Source organism: Myotis lucifugus, unplaced genomic scaffold (genome assembly GCF_000147115.1).
Source record: "Myotis lucifugus unplaced genomic scaffold, Myoluc2.0 scaffold_9, whole genome shotgun sequence".
NCBI classification, from domain to species: domain Eukaryota; kingdom Metazoa; phylum Chordata; class Mammalia; order Chiroptera; family Vespertilionidae; genus Myotis; species Myotis lucifugus.
The window spans coordinates 15,902,129-15,923,814 of NW_005871057.1; the positions used below are offsets into that span (position 1 = coordinate 15,902,129).

General features: G+C 41.4%; 1 non-coding gene and 1 pseudogene across 1 annotated transcript; one reads left to right on the forward strand and one right to left on the reverse strand.

The window, feature by feature from the left end:
• The first annotated feature begins 2,272 nt into the window (after positions 1–2,272).
• On the forward strand, positions 2,273–2,381 carry LOC111824964. Its single transcript, XR_002828046.1, has one exon. It is a non-coding gene; the product is annotated as a U6 spliceosomal RNA (small nuclear RNA).
• A 16-nt stretch (positions 2,382–2,397) lies between these two features.
• On the reverse strand, positions 2,398–3,726 carry LOC102416826 (annotated as a pseudogene).
• Positions 3,727–21,686: the final 17,960 nt, after the last annotated feature.

Consider the following 21,686-nt stretch of genomic DNA (forward strand, 5'->3'; position numbering starts at 1 on the left):
GTGTCCCGGATCAGGGTGGGGTCTCGCTGGGGTGCCTGGCCAGCCTGGGTGAGGGGCTGATGGCCGTTTTCAGGCTGGCCACGCACCCCCTGGCGACCCAAGCTCCCAGCCTCTCCTTTTTTTCTTTTTTTTTCCTGGGATTTATTTATCTTCTATAATTAAAACTTTGTAGCCTTGAGCGTAGCCCAGGGCCAGCCAGGGCAGGCGGGAAGCTTGGCTTCCTCCATTGCCGGGGGCAACCCAAGCCTCCTGCTTGCTCCAGCTCTGTGGCCGCTGCCATCTTAGCTGAATTAATTTGCTTACTCGCTCCTGATCGGCTGGTGGGCGTGGCTGGTGGGTGTGGCTTGAGCATAGCGGAGGGATGGTTAATTTGCATGTTTCTTTCTTATTATATAGGACTATAGGCCCAGTGCATGAATTCATGCACCAGTGGGGTCCCTCAGCCTGGCCTTCGGGATCAGGCCGAAACCGGCTCTCCAACACCCCCTGAGGGTTCCTGGATTGTGAGAGGGAGCAGGCCGGGCCGAGGGACCCCACCAGTGCATGATTGGGACTGGGGAGGGACTGCGGGAGGGTTCTAGGGTGTGTCTGGCCCATCTAGCTCAGTCCCAATAGGCCGGACCCCAGCAGCAAGCTAATGTACCAGTTGGAGCATCTGCCCCCTGGTCAGTGCACGTCATAGCGACTGGTTGACCGGTCGACTCTCTGCCCCCTGGTGGTCAGTGCACATCATAGTGAGTGGTTGAGTGCCTTAGCATATCATTAACATATTACACTTGGATTGGTTGAACGGTTGACCGGACACTTAGCATATTAGGCTTTTATTATATAGGATATTGCAACATGATTATCACCAGAGCTTTAGCTAACAGCTCTGTCAGATCACATAACTATCATTTATTTCTTGTGGTGAGAACATTTATGATCTAGTAAGAGTGTTATTTTAAACTTGTTTTTAATACTAAGGTAAGTTAGTAACTTTTCCTATCTGTAATTTCACTAAACCTGAACTATTCTTTTTCTTGAATAACTTTAATTAAGATGGGGAGGTGTGCCTAGACCTTTTAGCTGCAGGGATTTTTTTTTTTTTAAATCACCATTACCTCCCTTTTCTGTCTTCTCAGGGTGAGCACCATACAAATGCCAAAATATAGGTTAGCGGGAAGGAAAGTCATTCAGTGGTAGAGTCTTCCATGTACACTGACTTTTTAGCTTTCCCCCTTCTATGTCCTTCTCCAAGATAGTTTTTTTTTCTAGTTTTACTTTTTAAAGAGTCAGGTTTATTGGGGAACAATTTACATAAATAAAATTTACCCTTTCAAAGTGTCTAATTGAATGTTTTGTTGATTGTATACAGTCATGTAACTGCTGCCTTAATCAAGATATAAAACATTTCTATCAACTCCAAGAATCCCATCATGCTCCTTTGCAGCCTTTCTGCTCACCCTCCCCCATTTCCTTGCACCTGATCTGTTTTCCAGAATGTCTCATAAATGGAATTCTATAATGTGTAGCCTTTTGTGTCTGGCTTCTCATACTTAGCATATTGCTTTTAAAACTAATTCATATTGTTGCATGTGTCAGTAGTTCTTTTTTTTTCTTTTTCTGAGTATTATTCCATGGTCTGAATGTAGCACAATTTGTTTATCTGTTCACCTATTGGTGAACATTTGGGCTGTTTCCAATTCTTAGTTATTTTAAATAAAATGTTAGCAAACATTCATGTACAGGTCTTTGTGTGTAGATATATAAGTTCATTTCTTTTACACAAATACTAGGAGTTTTATTGCTGGACCATATAATAAGTGTATGTTTAACTTGATAAGAAACTGCCAAGCTCTTTTAAAGTGGTTTTATCATTTTCCATTCTCACCAGAAATCTGAGAATTTCTGTTGATCCATATGCTCACCAATGTTTGGTAATGCCAGCCTTTTCAGTTTCAGATATTTTAGTGGGTATGCAATGATATCTTCTCATGTTTTAAATTATATTTCCCTAAATTCAAATTACTGTGGTGAAAGTATCTGTTTAAATATTTTGACCCTTTTTTAAGTTGGATTTTTTAATAATCTCATTGAACTGTAAATGTTCTTTATAAGTATTCTGAATACAAGTTCCTTATTAGATATAGAATTTTCTGATTTTCCAACTTCTCCCCCCATTTTTTTTTTTGACGGCTACATTTCACTTTATTTTGCACAAAACGGATACAACCAATTGACTAAGCAGCTCCAGAACTGTTAGTGTTCCTTAATCAAGAAGTAAATGATGGTGCTCGCTTCGGCAGCACATATACTAAAAAATTGGAATGATACAGAGAAGATTAGCATGGCCCCTGCGCAAGGATGACACGCAAATTCGTGAAGCGTTCCATATTTAAAAAAAAAAAAAAGAAGTAAATGATGTCAGAAGGAAAACTTTTCAATTCCTCCCAAACACATATTGCAAATACAACGAACTCCTAACACATGCGACACAGGCTGATTTTGACACAGAGAAAGCCTCAGCAAGAAGGGTGAGTACTGAATACCCACATGGGTCAGACCAGGAGCCATGCTCCAGGAGCTAGACTATACCTAGCCCGTTATTCACGCTGCCCGCATATATATCTGCCCTGTGAAGTTCACTGTCCCTTGTCAGATTGAAATCCAAGCAGCTCCTTCCATTTCCAGGCTCATCATTTCCTAGGTGGATAATCCACACACAGAAATCCAGGCAGCTCAAATATACTCGCTCAGCTGTGTTTTACGTGACATCTCCCTAAGCCAGGCTCCAGTTCAAATGCTGTACAGGAAGTTCTCATTGTCATCAAAGAACTCGCGCCCCTTCTGCACGACCTTGCTGCTGAAGTTCTGGTCACCCAGTTCTCTTCCCCTCAACTCTTCCAGCTTCTGCGCACCTGGCAATCCATTACTGCCAGTGCCTCTGGTGCCCTCACAATCGCTGGTGAGGAACTTCTGCAGCTCTCTCTGATGACCTTGGGCTGCAGCAACAGGCACAAAGCTTTCCTTCTCCAGGCTCTGGACTCTTTTATTCCTTCCCTTCTGTCTCCTCGGAGTGTTTGCATTCTGAGTATTCGGTTCTATCACCTTCAAAGCTGTGCTGTGACCTTGACCTTGGGATGAGGCTTCGCCTCCTGACACGCGGTGGCCTGCAGAAAGCAGCTTCCAGGTCTCCACAGGGCCTGGAAGCTGGCGGAGCGAGTGGGCAAGCCCAGCTTTCTTAAGGACTTTTTGGTCCTGCTTCAGTTTCTTCTCCAATGTGGGTACAAACTTGCTTTTTAAAACCCTTCTGATCACATCGGTGCTAACAGCAAAGCTTCAGCCAACCTGGGAACTGACCAGGACTCTGGAAATTCTTCATGTAAATACCGGATCTGCTCCATGGCTTCCCTGGTCAGCGTTCGGGGCGGGGCCCCTCGCGGCTCCATTTGCCTCCAAATTTTCTGGAACAGGATGGCTTTTTTTCCTGTCGTTTCAGGGCGCTGGGGGAGAGAACCAATGGCAGAAGCCGTGCGTGGGAGCAACATGGGTGGCTGCAGCGCCTCGGTCTCCATCAGGGCGCGCCCAGCCCTCTTCTCTTTGTTCGCTGCCCCTGAAATCTAACACCTACGACAGCAGCCCCCGGGCGGGGCGAACTCTCTACACGGGCGACGAAATACGTCACAGGGGAAGGGACCCGTGGCCCCAAAGGAGCTGAACACCTGCCGGGGCGCAAGGCCCTGCTTCAGGCTGAGGGCCCGGGAAGGAGCCAGTACCTCTCCCCCTTCTGCAGCTCCCGCTCCTCTGGTTCCCAGTCGGAATCGGGTCCGGCTCACAGCCGGTAGATCCCGGGCCTGCCACCCCCTGGGTCGCGAACCCACAGCGAGCGAAGACAGCACGGACGCGCGCCCCGAGCAGGAGACTCAGAGCACCCGCCCTGTGGATCGAACTGCTTGCCTCCCCCCATTTTCTTAACATTATCTTTTAAAATAACAGCGTTATTTATCTTTTGAAGAGCAGAAATTCTTAATTTTGATAAAGTCCAATGTATCAACATTTTCTTTTATTGTTTGTGATGTTTGTGTCCTATGAGAAATCTTTGCCTAACCCAAGATAAGATTTTTCCTATGTTTTCTCAGAAGTTTTATAGTTTTGTCTCTTATATTTAGGTCCACTATCCATTTCAAGTTAATTTTTGTGTATGGTATGAAGTAAGGGCCAAGATTCACTCTTTTGTTATGGATGTAAAATTGTTCAAGAACCATTTGTTGAAAACTACCCTTTATCCAGTGAATTGCCTGAGCACTTTTGTTGAAAGTCAGTTGACTGTATTTTGGTGGAGCTATTTTTGGATGTCCTAGTCCAGTGGTCGGCAAACTGCCGCTCCCCGAGCCACATGAGGCTCTTTGGCCCCTTGAGTGTGGCTTTTCCACAAAATACCGACTTCTGCGCATGGGCCATGAAGTTTCAATCGCACTGTACATGCGCGCCCGCACGTGGTATTTTGTGGAAGAGCCACACTCAAGGGGCCAAAGAGCCGCATGTGGCTCTCGAGCCGCAGTTTGCCGACCACTGCCCTAGTCTGTTTCCTTAATCTATATGTGTATCTTTAGACTAGTACTGCATTGTCTTTATTACTGTAGCTTTAGAATAAATATTAAAATCAGATAGACTTTTTAGAAAATCATTTCTAGGTTCTTTGCATTTCCAAATAATTTTAGAACCAGTTTGTCAGTTTCTACAACAAAAATAAAAGGTGCCCTGACCCGTTTGGCTCAGTGGATAGAGTGTAGGCCTGCGGACTGAAGGGTCCCAGGTTTGATTCTGGTCAAAGGCATGTACTTTGGTTGCGGGCAAATTCCCAGTGGGAGGTGTGCAGGAGGCAGCTGATCGATGTTTCTCTCTCATCAATATTTCTCACTCTCTATCCCTCTCTCTTCCTCTCTGTAAAAAATCAATAAAATATATTTTAAAAAAATAAATAAAAGGCTACTCAAGTTTTATTTCATACTGTGTTGAATCTGCCCAGCCGGTGTGGCTCAATGGTTGAGAGTTAACCTATGAACCAGGAGGTCACAGTTTGATTCCCGGTTGGGGGCACATGCCTGGGTTTTGGGCTTGATCCCCAGTAGGGTGCCTGCAGGAGGCAGCCAATCAATGATTCACTCTCGTCATTAATGTTTCAATCTCTCTCCCTCTCCTTTCTTCACTGAATTCAATAAAAATGTATTAAAAAAAGAGACATCTTAACAATATTGATTCTTCCCATTCATGAGCATGATTTGTCTCTATTTGGTTCTTCCTTGATTTCTCTCAGCATTAAATTTTTTTCAATATACAAGTCTTTGCATATATTTGATTAAATTGATATCTAAATGTTTCATGTTTTTAATCTGTAAATGGTATTTTTAGCATTTTCAATTTTCAATAGTTTGTTGCTAGTAAATAGAAAAACATCTTATTTTTTATATTGACCTTATATCCTGACACCTAGCTAAATTCACATATTTTTATAGTAACTATTTATATGTTTGATTCCTTAGAATTTTCCTATGTAGATTACTATGCTGTTTGCAATTATAGACAGTTTTACTTCTTCCTTTGCAATATCTACAATAATCTATAATAATAAAAGCATAATATGCTAATTAGATCAGACAGCCGAACGACCTTCCAGATGTCATTCCGGACATCCTTCTGGATGAAACCACAGTGGCAGGTGCTGAGGCAGAGTGGTTAGGAGCGATCATGCAGGCAGGCAGAGTGGTTAGGGGCAATCAGGGCAGGCAGGCAAGTGGTTAGGGGCGAACAGGCAGGCAGGTGAGTGGTTAGGGGCAATCAGGCAGGCAGAGGGGTTAGGGGCTATGAGGCAGGCAGGCAGAGTGGTTAGGGGCAATCAGGAAGGCAGGCAAGTGGTTGGGGGCGATGAGGCAGGCAGGCAGGCAGAGTGGTTAGGGGTGATCAGGCAGGCAGGCAGGTGAGCGGTTAGGAGCCAGTGGTCCGGATTGTGAGAGGGATGTCCGACTGCCGATTTAGGCCTAATCCTTGTGGGATCGAATCTAAACTGGCAGTCAGACATCCCCTGAAGGGTCCCGGATTGCGAGAGGGTGTAGGCCGGACTAAGGGACTCCCCCACTCCCTGTGCACGAATTTCGTGCACTGGGCCTCTACTGTGTGTGTGTGTGTGTGTGTGTATTCATTTTTTTATCTTATTGCACTGGATAGGACCTCCAATACAATGATGAAAAGAAATTGTAAAAGTGGACATTTTTGCTTTGTTCCAAAACTTAAGGGGAAAATATTCAATCTTTACTATTAAGAATGATATTAGCTATTGGTTTTTGTTGATATGTTTCTCAAATTGAGGAAGTTTTCTTATGTCCCTAGTTTGCTGAAATTTTTTTATGATGGATGGATGTTTAATTTTATAAATGTTTTTTTACATGCATTGAGATGATTATATGATTTTACTATTTTAGTCTATTGAGATTGTGAATTTTATTGATTGATTTTGAATGTTGAGCCATCCTTGCTTTCCTGGAATTAACCCAAGTGGGTCATGATATCTTTTTTTTAAAAAATATATTTTATTGATTTTTTTACAGAGAGGAAGGGAGAGGGATAGAGAGTTAGAAACATCGACGAGAAAGAAACATCGATCAGCCGCCTCCTGCACACCCCCCACTGGAGATGTGCCTGCAACCAAGGTACATGCCCCTGACCGGAACCAAACCCGGGACCCCTGAGTCCGCAGGCCGATGCTCTATCCACTGAGCCAAACCGGTTAGGTGATATCTTATCTTTTTTATATATATCTGAATTCAATTTACTAATATTCTGTGACTATGTTCATGAGAGATATTGGTCTATAGTTTTCTGTCTTATCTGGTTTTGCTATTGAGATAATGTTGGCCTCTAAAATGAGTTATAAAAGGTTTCCACTTCTTCTATTTCTTTGGAAAAGTTGGTGCAAAATAGGTGTTATTTCTTAATTGTTTGCTAAAATTGATCAGTGAAGCCTTCTGAATCTGGAGTCTATTTATTTAATAGAAAAATGTCTATACAAATTGTCCAATTTTTCTTGAGTGAGCTTTGATACCTGGTGCTTTATTCTTTTGTGGTGGTCTTTGTGTGAGATGTTGGCATGTTACACCTGTCTTCTGATTTCCCAGGTGCTATCAGGGATATCTTATTAATTTATTCATACCATTTTAATTTATTATGCCATCTTTTAATGCCCATTTAATGGCTGCAATCAACAGATTACATTTAATTTGGATGGCAGGGGAAACTTGGTGGTAGTGGCAGAGTGGAAGGTATTGTAGACCTTGGGATAAAAAATATTTTGTTCAGAAAGACAGGATTTGCCTGATGACTTTGTCAGACAAGTTTGTCTCTTTTAAGTATGGGTTTTTAAAATGGGAGGATTATAGAGGGGAACTTGCAACAAAAATCTCCTTCCCACCAAACATTGGGAAAGCTAGAGGGGAAATGGTAGGATTTATCAGCATGATGTTCACAGAATTATTTCTAAATAGATTTTTTTGGTAATGCATAAGAAACAATATTTTAGCGTTTGTTTTAGAATTATTGGCACACACTGAAATGTAATGATTTCTTGATTGCGAGTATTCTGTAAAATAAAATGGAAAAAAACCAACTTTCCTCTAATTCTTTATCCCTAGTCTATGTTTAAATATTGTAAATAACCTTTGAAAATGTTACAGCCACATTTGTTGAAATAATACTGTCAATAATTTAATGATCTATTTTTTTAAAATTAAACTTACCCTCCAACCTACTTTTCCACTTAAAATTTTTGTCTTTGTTCACATTAAATCCTATAGTGTTTTCCCAAAGACAACTTGTTTGTAAGTACACAATAACCTGTTTAATCTACTTTGGCTTAATTTACTTACATGTAAAGTAGGTATTTTTTTCTACCATCCTCAGTGTTGTTTTAAGAATAAAATCAGGTATATGCTATAACATATTGGTGAAGAGAGATTGAAACCATCATTTAAAGCAGTGGTTCTCAACCTTCCTAATACCGTGACCCTTTAATACAGTTCCTCATGTTGTGGTGACCCCCAATTTCATTGTTACAAATTGAACATAATTAAAGCATAGTGATTAATCACAAAAACAATATGTAATTATATATGTGTTTTCCGATGGTCTTAGGCGACCCCTGTGAAAGGGTCGTTCGACTCCCAAAGGGGTCGAGACCCACAGGTTGAGAACTGCTGATTTAAAGGCACACTGATGGTATTAGACTGCTTTATTTAATGGTAGGACATGGTCATCATAATTTTAAGGTACAAGGACAGCAGAAAAGGCCTGTACATGTAATCAGCTGCCTTCCACATGGAATGTATGTGGAGATTGCCCTGTGGCTTGAGGAAGTGGATACTGTATATATTGTTTAAAGTTTGCCTTCTAGCCCTAGCTGGTTTGGCTCAGTGGATAGAGCATTGGCCTGCAGACTGAAGGGTCCCCGGTTTGATTCCAGCCAGGGACACATGCCTGGGTTGTGGGCTCAATCCCCAGTAGGGTGTGTGCAGGAGGCAGCCAATCGATGATTCTCTCTCATCATTGATGTTTCTATCTCTCTCTCCCTCACCCTTCCTCTAGAAATCAATAAAAATATATTAAAAAAATAAAGTTTGCCTTCTAGAGCTCTGTCACATGCCTGTAGATAAAGTTAGTCTCACCCATGATTGCCAATCTCTAGGTTGGTTCACTGGGTGCTGTTGCTTCTCAGAATTCCATGACTAAGCCAAGAGTGATGTTTTTTATTTACTAATAGATATTTCTTCTGCCTGCTCTGCTTACCACATCATCACAGCAGGCCGTGAACTTTGTGAACTTCTCTGGAAAATCAAACATACCTAGAAGCTCTCCAGGCTTAGGTCTAATAAGACCATCAATTGCTCTTTGCAAGGTCATGGGACAGAGCTTAGAAGATGATTTGAACAAGGAAACAAAAGCTCATTGAATCAAAATTTTTCATGAGAAAACAAGAATCCAGAGAAGCTAAGGAGCTTGATCAAGTTCTCTTCTTCCATGAAGCCTTTCTGAGTTTTCCAAGATGGTTGTAGTGCTTTCCAGCAGTTTGCAAAACCTCTCTGTGCATGCCTTCATGAATTTTTACTCTTTGTTAGAATGCTTTGCTGGTGGTGTCTCTTTCACAAGACTGAGATCTCCTTAGGATTGGGCTGAGTTATACTTGTCTACAGGCCTGGTACATTTTAAGTACTCATAAATGTTTGTTGAGTGGGCGAGTCTCTCACATGCTATCTACTAGGTACTATTGTTGTGAGGCCAGGCTCATGCAGATTAAGGAGAAGCTCCAAGAGAGCCAAGCTCCTCTTGGTAGTAGGCAGACCAGAGTCTGAAGGCTAAGCCATAGATTATGCTGAGAAGCACAACCAGGCAAGAGAAGATGAGAGTTAAAGGGATCCAGGCCAGAAAGAAGGTAGTAAAAGTATTTCAGGTTCCTCACTTGTAGATACATTCATTCATTCAAAAATTTTATTTTTATTTTATTTTTTAAAAAATGTATATTTATTGTGGAAAGTTTTATAGATGTCCCCTTCCCCTTCTCCATTGAACCCCTCCCCACCACTCCCATCTCCTACCCAGGCCTTAATTGCACTATTGTCTGTGTCCATGGGTTATGCATATATGTGTATAAATTCTTTGGTTAAACTCTTCCTGCTCCCCCTCTTCCTCTAAGAATCATCAGTCTGTTGCATGTTTTCATGTCTGGCTCTATTTTGTTTGTCAGTTTATTTTGTTCATTATATTCCTCATATAAGTGAGATCATACGATATTTGTCTTTCTTTGCCTGCCTTATTTCACTTAGCATAAAACTCTCCAGGTCCCTCTATGTTGTCATGAAGGGTAAGATATCCTTCTTTTATACAGCTGCATAGTATTCCATGGTGTGTATGTACCTTATCCTTTTTATCCACTCATCTACTGATGAGCACTTGGGCTGTTTCCAGATCTTAGCTATTGTAAATAGCACTGCTATAAACATAGGGATGCATGCATTCTTTCTGATTGATGTTTCAGGATTCTTAGGATATATTCCTAAAAGTGGGATCACTGGGTCAAATGGTAGACCCATTTTTAATTTTTTGATGAAATTCCATACTGTTTTCCATAGTGTTTACCCCAGTCTGCATGTCCACTCCCAGTGTACTAGGGTTCCCTTTTTTCCACATCCTCACCAGTACTTGTTGTTTGTTGATTTATTGATGGTAGCCATTCTGGCAGGTGTGAGGTGGTAGTTTTAATTTGCATCTCTCTAATGATTAATGACATTGAGCATTTTCTCATATGTTTCTTGGCCTTTTGTATGTCCTGTTTGGAGAAGTGTCTATTTAAGTCCTCTGCCCATTTTTAATTGGATTATTTTTCTTCCTTTAAGTTGTATGAGTTCTTTAAATATTTTAGAAATTAACCCCTTATCAGATGTATCATTGGCAAATATGTTCTCCCATACAGTGGGATCCCTTTTCATTTTGTTGATGGTTTCTTATGGTTTCTTTTGCTGTGCAGAAGCTTTTTATTCCATTTGTTTATTTTTTCCTTTGTTTCTCTTGCCCTAGGTCAGGGGTCCTCAAACTACGGCCTGCGGGCCACATGCAAATACAAATATTGTATTTGTTCCCGTTTTGTTTTTTTACTTCAAAATAAGATATGTGCAGTGTGCATAGGAATTTGTTCATAGTTTTTTTTAAAACTGTAGTCCAGCCCTCCAATGGTCTGAGGGACAGTGAACTGGCCCCTGTTTAAAAAGTTTGAGGACCCCTGCCCTAGGTGTTGTATCAGTGAAAATTCTGCAATGTGAGATTTCTGATATTTTGCTGCCTATGTTTTCTTCTATGATTTTTATGGTTTTACAACTTACATTTAAGTCTTTTATTCATTTTGAGTTTATTCTTGTGTATGGTGTAAGTTGGTGGTTTAGTTTCATTTTTTTTGCATGTACCTGACCAATTTTCCCAACACCACTTATTGAAGAGACTGTCTTGACTCCATTGTATGCTCTTGCCTCCTTTGTCAAATATTAATTGAGCATAATGGCTTGGTTGATTTCCTGGGGTCTCTGGTCTGTTCCATTGGTCTATATGTCTATTCTTGTGCTGCCAGTGCTGACCAGCAACACCTGAATGACAGATGAACAGATTACTCCAACACAGTTTCACTGTGAAAGAGAAGGCTAAGGGACAACCTGACATAGCAGCCAGGCAGCCTCGATTGCCTGCCTCATTAGGCCTTTATTAGAATTTTTATCTTTAGATACAGTCATTAGGCTGAGTAATCTTGGGAGGACACGTGTGTTTACATTGTCTTCTAGGCAAAGGCATCCAGCGATTAAGCATAAGGATTCCAGTAAACACCTGGGGGACTGCACATGCACAGACTTGTTTGGAAAGGTCAAGGAATAATTAGGGGCGCCGCCTTCGACATTTCCCTAAGTCTCCCCTAAGTCAGAATTCTGATAAACAGGGCAGGCGGCCTTCCACACACTTCCCTTTTCTCAGAATGTCCTCCTCACAAACTTTCCAACCAAGTCTCATGCTTACCAACATTGTGCCAGTACCAGGCTATTTTGATTACTGTGGCTTTGTAGTAGAGCTTGATATCCAGTATTGTGATCCTTCCAACTTTGTTCTTTCCCAAGAAAGCTGGGGCTATTCAGGGTCTTTTTTGGTTCTATATAAATTTTTGGAGTGTTTGTTCTAAATCTGTGAAATATGCCATTGGTATTTTAATAGGGATTGCATTGAATCTATAGATTTTTTGGGTAGTATGGACATTTTCATGATGTTAATTCTACCAATCTATGAACACAGTATATTCTTCCACTTGTTTATATCTTCTTCTATGTCTTTTTTCTATGTTCTGTAGTTTTCCGAATACAGGTCTTTTACCTCTTTTGTTAAGTTTATTCCTAAGTATCAATTTTTTGTTGTTGCAATGGTAAACGGGATTGTTTTTTTAGCTTCTCTTTCTGAGAGTTCATTAATGGTGTATAAAAGTGTCATCAATTTCTGGGTGTTAATTTTGTATCCTGCTACATTGCCAAATTCATTTATTAAATCTATTTTTTGGTGGAGTCTTTAGGGATTTCTATGTATAATATCATAGAACTGGCCCCCTTGTTTGAGGACCCCATCTGCAAATAATGAGTTTTACATTCTTCTTTCCAATTTGGATGTCTTTTATTTTTTCTTCTTGTCTGATCACTGTGGCTAGGTCCTCCATTACTATTACTTCCTATATAATAAGAGAGAAATATGCTAATTAGACATTTACGCCCTGAGGCGTAAGGACCAAGCGTCAGGACTAGATCACGGATCAGCAGGAGGGTGGGCCAGCAAGGTACAAGCAGGCTGCAGAGAGCTATAGGAGGGGGCAGAGCAGCAAGCTATGAGGGGGGTAAGGAGGGAGGGGGGCGGGGGGAGCTACAGGAGGGCAGAGCAGTGGGTGGAGAGCTATAGGAGGGCAGCAGCGACCTACTGGCTACAAGCGGGTGGCAGAGAGCTACAGGACGGGGCAGGGCAGTGGGTGGAGAGCTACAGGAGGGTAGCAGCGACCTACTGGCTCATGGATTCGTGCACAGAGCTACTAGTGTTGAAAAAAAGTGGTAAAAGCAGACATCCCTGTCTTGTTCCTGTTTTTAGGGGAAATGGTTTTAGTTTTTGCCCATTGATTATGATGTTGCCTGCAGGTTGTCATATATGGCCTTTATTATGTTGAGGTATGATCCTTCGATCTGTACTTTGCTGAGAGTTTTTATCAAATATGTGTATTGGGTCCAGCCAGTGTGGTTCAGTGGTTGAGCATCCACCCATGAGCCAGGAGGTCAAGGTTTGATTCCTGGTGAGGTCACATGCGTGGGTTGTGGGCTCAATCCCCAGTAGGGGGTGTGCAGGAGGCAGCTGATTGATGATTCTCTCTCATCATCGATGTTTCTATCTCTCCCTCTTCCTTCCTCTCTGATATCAATAAAAACATATTTTAAAAAAATGAGTGTTGGATTTTGTCGAATGCTTTTTCTGCATCTATTGATATAATCATGTGATTTTTGTCTTTCAGTTTGTTTATTTGATGACGTTTATTGATTTGCTTATATTGAATGAGCCTTGCATCCCTGGAATAAATCTCATTTGGTCATGGTGTATGATCTTTTAAATATATTGCTGGATCCGATTTGCTAATATGTTGTTGAGGATTTTAGCATCTATGTTCATCAGGGGTATTGACCTATAATTCTCTTTCTTGTAGTATCTTTATTTGGTTTTGGAATTAGGATAATGCTGGCTCCATAGAAAGAGCTTGGAAGTGTTTCTTCCTCTTGATTCTTTGGAATAGTTTGAGGAGGATAGGTGTTAGTTCTTCGAATATTTGATAAAACTTCCCTGTGAAGCCCTCCAGGGCAGGGCTTTTTAAATTTTTATTTTTTTTTTCTGGGAGTTTTTTTTTATTACTGCTTCAATTTCATCAGTTGTTATCAGGCTATTCAGGTTTTCTGATTCTTCCTGATTCAGTTTTGGAAGGTTGTATTTTTCTAGGAATTTGTCCATTTCATCCACTTGGCATATAGTTGTTCAACGTATTTTCTTACAATCCTTTGTATTTCTGTGGTGTCAGTTTTTACTTCACTGCTTTCACTTCTGATTTTATTTATGTGGGTCCTCTCTCTATGTTTCTTGATTATATAACTAAAGGTTCATCAATCTTGTTTATCTTTTCAATGAGCCAGCTCTTGGTTTCATTGATCTTTTGTATTTTTATTTTATTTTATTTTTTTAGTTTCTGTGTCATTTATTGCTGCTCTAATCTTTATTATTTCCTTCCTTCTACTTACTCTGGGTTTTTCCTGTTGTTCTCTTTCTAATTCTTTAAGTTGTAGGGTTAGTTTATTAGAATTTTCTTATTTTTTGTGGTAGGCCTGTAGTGCTATGAACTTCCCTCTCAGTTTTGCTTTTGTTGTGTTCCATAGATTTTGGGTGTTTGTGTGTTCATTTTCATTTGTTTCCAGGAAGTTTTTTATTTCTTTGATCTCACTGGTAACCCATTCATTGTTTAATAACAGGCTATTTAGCCTCATGTGTTTGAATGCTTTGGGGTGTTTTTATTGTAGTTGATCTCTAGTTTCATACCATTGTGAGCTGAGAAGATGCTTGATATGGTTTCAATCTTCTTGAATTTATAGAAACGTAGTTTGTGTCCTAACATGTGGTCTATCTTTGAGAATATTCCTTGTGCACTTGAGAAGAATATATATTTTGCAGCTTGGGGTAAAATGTTTTATAAATACCAATTAAATCCATTTTATCTAGTGTGTCATTTAGGGTCATTGTTTCCTTGTTAATTTTTTTGTCTAGAATATCTATCCGGTGGTGTTTAAATTCCCCTACTATATGGGGGAATATATGTTTATCAGGGTTATATCATCTTATTATATCAATCCCTTCAGTATTATGAAGTGTCCTCATTGTCTTTTGTTATAGCTTTCATTTTGAAGTCTAGTTTGTCAGATATGAGTATTGTTACCCCTGCCCTTTTTCATTTCCATTTGCATGAAAAAATGTTTTCCATCCCTTCATTCTCATCCTGTGTGTGTCTTTTGTTTTGAGGTGGGTCTCTTGTAGACAGCATATATATGGGTCATGTTTTATTTTCCGTTCAGCTATACTAAGTCTTTTGATTGGAGCATTTAAGTCATTTACATTTAATGTTCTTCTTGATGGTTACTTATTTGTTGCCATTTTTATTCTTTTGTTGTTGTTGTTAATCCTCACCCAATGATATTTTTCCATTTATTTTTAGAGAGTTGAAGGGAGGGAGAGAGAGAAACATTGATGTGAGAGAGTCACATTGATTGGTTGCCTCCAGCACACCTCCCACCCAGGGTTCGGGAATGAGCGTGAAACTAAGGAGCATGTCCTTGACCTGTATCGAACCCAGGACCTTTCAGTCTGTGGGCTGACACTCTATCCACTGAGTGAAATCAGCTAGTGTGCCATTTTCATTCTTTATGCCTGTGTTCCTCACTATCTCTCTATTTCTCTCTCTGTTTCTTCTTACAATGTCCCTTTAGCATTTCATGCAGTGCTGGTTTGGTGGTAATAAACTCAGAAGAGTCAGTGCCAGACAGGCTGGGAGTGTATACATTGCAAACGTGTTAACACTCTGTGGTGAGACTACAGCCATCTGGTGATGCTGAGAGGAGATGTGATGAGATGAGCCCTCGGAAAAGTGACGACTTGCCTCAAATGATGGACAGCGATGTTGTTGACACAGATGATAACTCTAATCCAACCCTTATCCATACATCCGTAATCAACAATCCTCACAAAAACTGAATCTCAGATAAAGATTAAGGAAATTACAGTACACAGAAAGAAACCTCAAGAGTCAATTATATGATTGTTGGATAGGTTCCAAATTTAAGATGCAGGATTAGAACAACAGTCAAAACAAAATAATCGCATCGCTGGTGACAAACACACTGGATAGTTATTAAAACTTAAGTGGTGTGACATCCTACAAATGGTGACTACAAAGAAAAGAAAACTTGATGCAGAGTGTTGATCTTTCCAAGAGAAATGGACAAAAGATTATCTTTTTTGTAGAAGTCAAAGGCAAACCTGTGTGCCTAGTTTGTGGCGATGTGTTAGCAGTAATGAAAAAAGCCAATCTGGAGCATCACTACAGCTCAAAACATGCTAAACTCAATGAATTGGGAGGCCAAATGCATCTGGATAAAACCAGTGCTCTTCAGCGGAGGTTGGAATCACAACAAGCCACTTTCACTAGGCCTTGTTGTGACAGAGACAACCTTATTCAGACGTGTTATGTAGTGAGCAAGCTAATCGCAAAGCAGCTGAGGCCTCACATAGATGGAGAGTTTGTGAAAGAATGCATGGTGGCTGCTGCTGAGCTATTAGCACCAGACAAAGTAAAATTGTTCAGAGTGTTAGTTTGTCTCAGAGAACCATCTCAGATCAGATTAGTGACTTAGCACAAGATACTGAAAAAACACTGAAGGATTCTGCAGGAGAGTTCCAATTTTTCTCTCTGGTTTGTGATGAGACAACAGATATAACAAATACTGCCCAACTGGCTGTTTTCATTCGTGGGATAACCACAGAGTTTGACATGCGAGAGGAGCTGCTGTCACTGGAAGTTACGCATGGCACTATAAGAGTTTGAGAGACTTGTTTTATCAATGAAAAAATTTGAGCTAACATTTGAAAAGTGAAGTGGCCTTACTACAGATGGAGCTCCAGCCATGACTGGCTCACAAAAAGGGTTAATTGCATTTGTCAAGAAAGAACTGAATCATCTCAGTTTTGATTCAAGTAATTTAATTATGTGCCACTGCACCATTCACCAAGAAAGTCTTTGTGCACAGTCATTGCAGCTCAACAATGTGTTGTCAACAGTAGTGTCATGCATAAATTTTGTCAAAAGCAGAGGGTTCAACAGCCACCTGTTTAAGGAGTTACTGAATGATCTTGAGTCTGAGTATGGTGATCTCATTTATGAGTGTGAAGTGTAGTGGCTGAGTCACGGGAACATGCTCATGAGATGAGATAAAGTCAAGCAGTTCATGGAGATGAAGGGAAAACCTGCCAGGGAACTCAGTGATAGCAGGTAGCTGTGTGATCTAGCGTTCACGGTGGACATTATCAAGTACCTCTCAGAGCTGAATGTCAAGTTGCCGGGTCCCGACCAGCTTCTCAGCTCCTGCTTTCAAATGTGAAGTCATTTAAAGCTAAATTAAGGCTGTGGAAAGTGCAACTCAAAAGGAATAACTCGGTGCATCCCCGCCCCCCTCCCCCACCCCGCCCTGCACTGGAAGGACAAAAGCCTTCTATGGCAGTTGAATGTGCTGGTAAATGTGGGAAACTAACAGGCATTTAAGGAAAGATTCAAGGATGTGAAAAGTAAACAAGTGGGATTGAACATCTTTGCTACATCGTTCAATGTGGAACCAGCTGATGTGCCTAATAACCTACAACACGAAATCATTCAACTGCAAAGCAATGATGAGCTGAAAGCTAGGTACAACAACTCCCATTGCTCGAGTTTTATAAACGTTACATAAGCAATGATGGATTTCCCACTCTGAGGAGACATGCATTGAAATATGCATCTGTGTTCTGAACACCTTACTGCTGCGAGCCATTCTTTTTAAAACTTATCATTGCAAAAAGACTACTGTGCTCCAGACTGACCGTAGCAAACCTGGAAAAGCAGTTGTGAGCAGTATCATCATCAGTACCAGCTAACGTCACATGCCTTTCCAAAGAGAAGCCATTCCAGCCATCATATTAGGGGTGAGTTAATTAAATGTTTGACTAAATATAGCAGGCTAATTTGATAATTTTGTATGGCCTGGGAATGATGTTATACATATCCAAATGGCCCTTGACAGAAAACAGGTTCCCCATCCCTATACTAGATAGACCAGTTCTAAAAAAGAGAGTCCCGTACAATGCTGCAGGCAGACCTTCCTCTCTCAGTACATTAATGGAAACCACCCACCCTTAGGACCTCATCTGAGGTCAACATGCCCCCGGGAATTCAGAGTCAGGCTTCAGGTTGCCAATTAGCCCTGAATCTGTGCCTCCAGAACAATTTTCTGTAGAGAAGTCTTAGATGCAGCCTGCAGGGCCAGAGTATAAAAAAGTGAAATAGGTCAGGTGGGAGAACTCGGCCACACTTGCCTATTAAAAATGCTTCATTTCCACAGAGAAATAACTTTTTTCCATTTGTCTTGAAATATTCAGTCTTTTGGGTGTATCTTTTATTTCCTCGCTTCTGGTAGAGACTTCTCTGCCATAGGAAAAACAACAATGCAAGAGTGACAACAAATGGCTAGTAGTGCTCAGTGTTGGGGAGACCACAGAGGATGGTGAGGGCTGTGGTGAATGCACCTTCCAAAGCAGCAGCCACCACTCTGCTTCAGCTGATCACATCCTTGAGGGATGGGACCCAGTGTTGAGAGATCTTAGGATCTCGTTGGTGGTGAAATCTCCAGCTTTTTAGAATCCAGGCATAACAACCAAAGCACTCTGGGGTGGGGGTGGGGAGTCACATATGACCCATAGGCAGGTGGTTTGTGAGCTCTGGTCTATAGATTTTACCAGAATTTCTGAGAGATCTGTGACTTAACATTAACAGCCACTGTCCTAGAATATGATTTCCCTCAAAGTCGGTGGGAGGAAAGACCAAGGGCATGGCCATCTCCCATGTTCCTGGGTCCCAAAAGTCTAGGGCTGTGGTAGGCAAACTGTGGCTCACGAGCCACATGCGGCTCTTTGGCCCCTTGAGTGTGGCTCTTCCTAAGCCTTAGGAGTACCCTAATTAAGTTAATAACAATGTACCTACCTATATAGTTTAAGTTTAAAAAATTTGGCTCTCAAAAGAAATTTCAATCGTTGTACTGTTGATATTTGGCTGTTGACTAATGAATTTGCCGACCACTGGTCTAGGGGAAAGCCATCTGTCTGGATCCTCCCGCAACCCTAACCCAGAGCACAGAAGCCAGTGGCATCAGCTCCTCTTCCTCCTCCTTTGTCCACTGGTGAGTGTCCTCCATTATGGGGATGGAGTAAGAAGGACATTGTAAAAGGGAATTGGTACTGAGAAGCACCAGAGGAAAAGTAAGTGATGCTCATTAAGTAGAAGGTATCTCTCTTCTTCGTCTTCTCAATTCTCCAGTCCACTTCCTTCCCATGGGTCCCTCCACATCCAACCCACTTCACCTCATGAGAGTGTCTTTGATTGCAAGGCATAGAAATCCAAATCAAACCAGGCTGGGAAAAAATAAACTCATTGTCTCCCGTATCTGAGAAGCCTAAGGGTAGAACAGCTTCAGGTATGTTAGATTCAAGTGCTCCCGAATTATCCCCGCACCCCCTCACTAGAACTTCTGCTTTTTTCTCTTGCCTTCATTCTTTGACGGGCATTCTTCAACTGGTAGAAGAGTTGGTTATATGATCATTACTACTCATCATCTCAGAAGGGAAGGGATTGCTTCTCTTGCAGCGCATACATCAAACCCTAAGAAATTTTCTTGGGCTTTGATACTGGACAGACCCCTGTGTCCAGGGGCATGGGGTATTCTTTCTGGCTAGTCTGGATCATATGCTCCCCAGAAGAGTAGATGCTAGAATCACTGGGAGTCTGAGAATGGTATGCATGTGTGTGTGAGTGTGTGAGTGTGTGTAGTGGTGGTCGTGATGAAATTGCAAAATGTAAAAGAAAGTGATAGTGCCCAGCCAGTGTGGCTCAGTGGTTGACTGTCAGTCTGTGAACCAGGAGGTTACAGTTTGATTCCCCGTCAGGGCATGTGCCTGGGTTGTGGGCTCAATCCCCAGTAGGGGGCATGTAGGAGGCAGCTGATCGATGTTTCTCTCTCATCATTGATGTTTCTATCTTTCTCTCCCTCTCCCTTCCTCGAAAATTTAAATAAATAAATAAATAAATAAATAAATAAATAAAAGGAAGTGGTGGTGGCCACTTAGAAGCATACCTTCTCCCCACAAGTGCTTCAGACACAACAGTCAAGGATCATCCTCAAAATAAAAACTAAAAAACTTTTTCTGGAACTTGGCAAAAGCTGTGTGGAGTACTTGTCAATTCCAGTATTAGAACATCTGCATTGCAAAACCAAGAATGTCCAGTTTGGGTTTGGCACATAGAGGGGATTTTCAAGGCTTGGCAATTTCTCAGTGCAGGCAACAGAAGAAATGCCCCAGTGTTGTGAAAATCACTCCCCCACCCCTCATGCAGAATGAGTTCACCATAGCAGCATGCACCTCCTACCCCACTGAACAGAACAGATATGTTTCTGAACATCTAGAAACAAATGATGTCACTTTTTAACCCTACAGATTTAAACCTGAACATGAGCTCCAGGGAATGAACTACAGGAGGTTCTCAGGCAGTCTCAGGAGGGTGACTGTTGAGCTTCATATAGACAAGTACACGATAATCCTACTTACAGGGAGAAAAAAAATCCAAACTCACTGAGAGTAAAAGCATGATAGTTGAAATGACAGTTCATCTTTATTATTTGCTGAGTACCACAGCATTTCTCATAGATTATCTCATTTAATTTTCACAACAACACTATAAAGGTAATTTTCATTATTATCTCTGTAAGAGGCTAATTTGCCAAAGATCAATATGTAGCAAGCAGTGGCAGAGTAAGGATTCATGCCCAGACAGTTTAACTTTAAAGCTACGCTGCTAAAACATTCATCCATCCTTTCACTCATTCAACAATTATGTGGATTGCCTACCAAATGCTGGGAACTATGCAAGGTGCTAAGATACATCTGTGAACAATGCAAAGGCAAATACATGTCCTCATGAAGCTTACATTCTAGTAGGGGAGAAAGACAGGAAACCAGACTAATAAATAAAATATAAACTAGGTTAGACAGTGATCAGTGTTAAGGGAAAAACTACACCAGGGGAGAGAGACAAGTGTTTGTGGGAGGGCCGATTCTGAATAGAGTGACCAGGCAAGGTCCCACTAAGAAGGTGACACTGAGTAAAAATCTGAGGAAGTAAACCATGCAGATATCTGACAGGAAGAACATGACAGGTAGGGAAACAGCATAGATGAAGGCCCCGAGGAAGGAGAAAGAGCAGCATGTTTTAGAAATAGCAAGGAGTCCAATGTGACTTGCACAGAGTGATCCAGGAACTCAGGAGGAAGAGGTGAGATCAGAGGCAAATGGAACCGGATCTTGTAGGATTCTCCAGTGGTTCTTTGGATTTTGTCTTTCACTCTGATGTGATGCAGCCATTTGGGTTGGAGCAGAGGAGGGACGTGAAATGACTTAGTTTAAACAGGATCACGCTTCCTGCTCTGTCAGGAGTACACAGATGTAAGGGGAACAAGGATGCCAGGAGGGAGGCTGCAGCAGTAAGTCAGGCAGAAATGGGGTGGCTTGGACTGGTGGGTGGTGATGTAGCAAGTGCTTCAAATCTGGGTTTATTGTGAAGTCAGGAGTCAAAGGATTGGGTAACAGGTGGGATGTGGGGTGTGTGACTAAGAGCAATCAAGGATGACTAAGGTTTTTGACCTGAGCAACTGAAGACTGGAATTGACATTTTCAGAGATGTGGAAGATTGAAGGAGGAACGGTTTTTGTTTTTTTAAATTTTTTTTAAAATATATTTTATTGATTTTTCACAGAGAGAAAGGGAAAGGGATAGAGAGTTAGAAGCATTGATGAGAGAGAAACATCAATCAGCTGCCTCCTGCACACCCCCTATTGGGGATGTGCCCGCAACCAAGGTACATGCCCTTGACCGGAATCGAACCTGGGACCCTTGAGTCCGCAGGCCGACGCTCTATCCACTGAGCCAAACCGGTTAGGGCAGGTTTTTGTTTTTTTAAAGGGGTGTTGTTTTATGGGGTTATCAGGACTCAGTTTGGGACATGTTAAACCGGAGATGCCTATTCGACATTCAAAAGTGATGAGAGTGGCAGGTCCGGAGTTCAGGAGAGAGGTCCATCGGGACTGGAGTTATAAGCTCTGCAAACTATACTCTATTCCCTTAGAGTAACTGCAGACACTGGCCTATGTGCAATTTTGGGGAAATGATGACTGTATAAAAAACACTAGAACAGTATTAAGAAAAATCAAATT